The sequence below is a fragment of the Nicotiana attenuata genome, unplaced genomic scaffold (genome assembly GCF_001879085.1).
Source record: "Nicotiana attenuata strain UT unplaced genomic scaffold, NIATTr2, whole genome shotgun sequence".
Classification (NCBI taxonomy): Eukaryota; Viridiplantae; Streptophyta; class Magnoliopsida; order Solanales; family Solanaceae; genus Nicotiana; species Nicotiana attenuata.
The window spans coordinates 384,002-387,157 of record NW_017671004.1 but is presented as its reverse complement, the minus strand read 5'-3'; the positions used below and the strand labels follow the sequence as shown (position 1 = coordinate 387,157).

Here is a 3,156-nt window from a genome sequence, read left to right as displayed (position 1 = left end):
TTCTTCGAGCAAGAAGGGCGAGCTGTAATAGCTTAATTTTGTTCCACTGTCTTTTATTTCTTCGAGCAAGAAGGGGCGAGCTCTGTGTGTGTGTGTGTGTGTGTGTGTGTGTGTGTGCGCGCGCGTGTGTGTGTGTGTGTGTTCTTATTTGTGTGTATGTAGGTTTTGAGAGTTTTATTATGATTTAATTAAGAGAGGAACAAAACTTTGGGCTAGTGTTATTTTAAAGTGAAATGGACTAAAAAATCGGACCAAATCATTGGCCCAATTGCACCGACCCAGACCAATTGATGGCTTGCCAAGACCCGGATCAAAACGACATAGTTTCATAATAAAACTACGTCGTTTCACTAAATGAAACAAGATCAAATCTTACCCCTCCATTCCATCTTGATCCAATGGATCTCATTCACTCTTGGCCTAGGTATTTAAAGCCTCCAAAATCTGAAAAATTTCCCCATTCCCACCCATAATTCTTTTCTCTTTTTCTCTCTTATCACTCTCTCCCCCCTCTCTGCCACGCCGCCCCACCGCCGCCCGTCGCCGCCGGCCGAAAATCGCCTCCGGCGGCGGCAACCCTCCAATCCACCCCAAAATTTCACCATCTCTTCCCCTCTTCCTCCTCTTTCTACCTATACCACTCATATCCTCCAAATCTCCACCAATCTCCGTAGATCTAAGCCTAACCGAAACCCTAGCCGCCGCCCACCACCCCAAACTCCAAAAATTTTACACCACCGGCCTCCTCTTCTCTCCCTCTTTCCATATCTCTGACTCAAAAATCAAAAAACCCCACGCCGCCCTAGCGCCACCACCACTGCCCTAGCACTGCCGCCACTGCCGCCCACTGCCGCCCGTTTCTTTTCTCTAACCGGCCTCGAGCAAGGTTGTGTCGTTGATATTATTGAAACCGGACTCGGATTCACCGGAATTTTTTGGTTTCAAGAATATCAACAATAGAAGCTTGCTCGAAAGTCGTACCACTGCCTATCGTCGTCTCCCGGATGCTCGAGTATATGGTAAAATCGCAATCCCCGCCCCGTTATTAATTTTCTGATTTTTCTTTTTTTTTGGGTTTTTAGTTTAGAGTTAGTTTCTGTCTTGTTTCTTTATTTTAATCCATTTCTGATTATGTTTGTCTTTGTTAAATCGCTTCAGCGATATCGTGCGTTCCGTTTGGCTTTAATAGTTAATTTTTGTTTGCTCATGTTGGTTCATAATACATGTGTTGAAATTTAATTACATGTTTTAATACTTGGTTTAATTTGAATCAATAGGTTGATATTGGTGTTGTTAAAATCTGAAATTTAGATATTTTGTAGGGTACTAGTAGCTTGCTTTTAGTAGGGTGGCTGAAGTGACCCTTTGGCTCCTGCCATAGCAGATTTCAGGCTGTCCTTTCACCTTTTGGACAGCCTTTAGCACACAAATTTAGCCTCTTTTGGACGGATTTTTGTTGAACCAAAATCTGTCCAAAAAGTTGGCTTTTCTTTGCCTATTTAAGGGCTGCCCTTTCTTCATTATAAGGGACTGGAACACACTTCCATAGACATTTTTTAGAATTGCTTAAACACACAAAAACATAAAAAAATTTCAGCAGTTGAACACATAAAAAGTAAGCTGAAATGGTGAGCTTTAGGAGTGAATCTTAGAGTGCAAACTTTTAGAAAAGTATAAGTCCTCTTTAGAGTTCGTTTCTGGGTTTCTTCTCGAAGTTTTCGGGCTGTTTTAACATGGATTTGCTGCTGGTTTCTGCTGTTTTGCTGCTGTTTTTATGCTGCTTTAGTTGCTGAGCTTCCATTCTTCGTTGTTGTATTTATTATTCTGCGACTCAGGTAATACTTTAATCTTATGTTGCAGATATTTTCACATTAACAAGAAGATTGGAACTCATCTTGATTGTTGGGAGCATATCCATTTAAATAAATGAGTGCTTAGCTAAATTTCTTTATTGTTTAAATATATCTTGTTGTAGTTCATATGTAAAAAATAAATCCTTGGTTGATCAAACACTCTTTATTCATGTGTTATTTGTCTTTACTATCTATTATAGTTTTGATGCATATAAAATGAGATGTTTCAAGTAGGTTGTAATGTGCTTAAAGACTCCTTTTGCACCTTTGCAATTCTGGCCAGTTTATGATAGGCTATTCTTTAAAGAAAAATAACAAAAGAGCCATGCTTGAAACCTTTATTTATTGTGATAAAATTCAGATTTTACATGTGACCATCTCTGCTAGGATTTTAGATTTTTTTTGGTAGAAAGTGGCTAGATCTTAAATAGGTGTTTGAAATTGCTAGTTAAAAATAAGGGTTAATGGCTTAGAACAAAAGAGGCCAGACTCGCAATTTACCCCAGGTCTATCTTAGTAAACCAGCATTTGAAATTCATTGGGCTTTCAGCTTATGCCCATTTTCGGAGCTCAATAATGGGCCAAGGCATATTCTGTCCAATAGGCCCAATGCCTTTAAGAAGTCTATAAATATTTTGTCCATTTATTTTATAGATGTTGGCTCAATACCATAACTAAATAAGCAAATTGGCCCACTTTCTCAATAAATAAATAGCTGGCCCATCTTCTAAAATCCATAAGCTGGCCCATTTTCCCTTTTAACAGAAGTTGGCATATTCTTTAAAAAAGATTGAGTTGGTCCAACATTTATTTGCACAATTTTTGCAACCATAAGGCTAGAAGATAATAATAGAAATCAGATTTCTGTTATTAATTAATTAACACATTTTCTTTTTTATTAGTTGAATTGCTAGGCAATCAGTAGGCACTCTTAAATCTTTTCATTCACGGATTCGCTTGTGTGGCGTGATATTTAACATTCAATAATTTAATTCACTAATCTCTTACTATATCTATAGTTTTAGTTAAATTTCTAATCCTTTCACCATACTCACGGATTCGCCCGCGTAGCGCGATAGTAACTTTTTAATAGCGATAGTAACCTTTTAATAAATAATTTTGTCAAAAGCACAAATACAGTAATTTTTCTGAAAATATAGCGTGCTAATAATCCTTTTGTCATAACTGCGGATTCGCTTGCGTAGCGCTGTTACGCTAAAATTAATAAAATTCGTTTTGGTCGCACATTCGCTTTCGTAGCGCGGTTAGGACAATTTTATACTATTTATATCATACTTTTTTT

General features: G+C 37.8%; 1 long non-coding RNA gene across 1 annotated transcript; it reads left to right on the top strand.

Moving 5' to 3' along the window:
* Window positions 1-825: 825 nt before the first annotated feature.
* LOC109205156 lies at window positions 826-2,086 on the top strand. Its single transcript, XR_002064608.1, has 2 exons — window positions 826-1,019; window positions 1,861-2,086. It is a non-coding gene; the product is annotated as an uncharacterized LOC109205156 (long non-coding RNA).
* The last annotated feature ends 1,070 nt before the right edge of the window (window positions 2,087-3,156 follow it).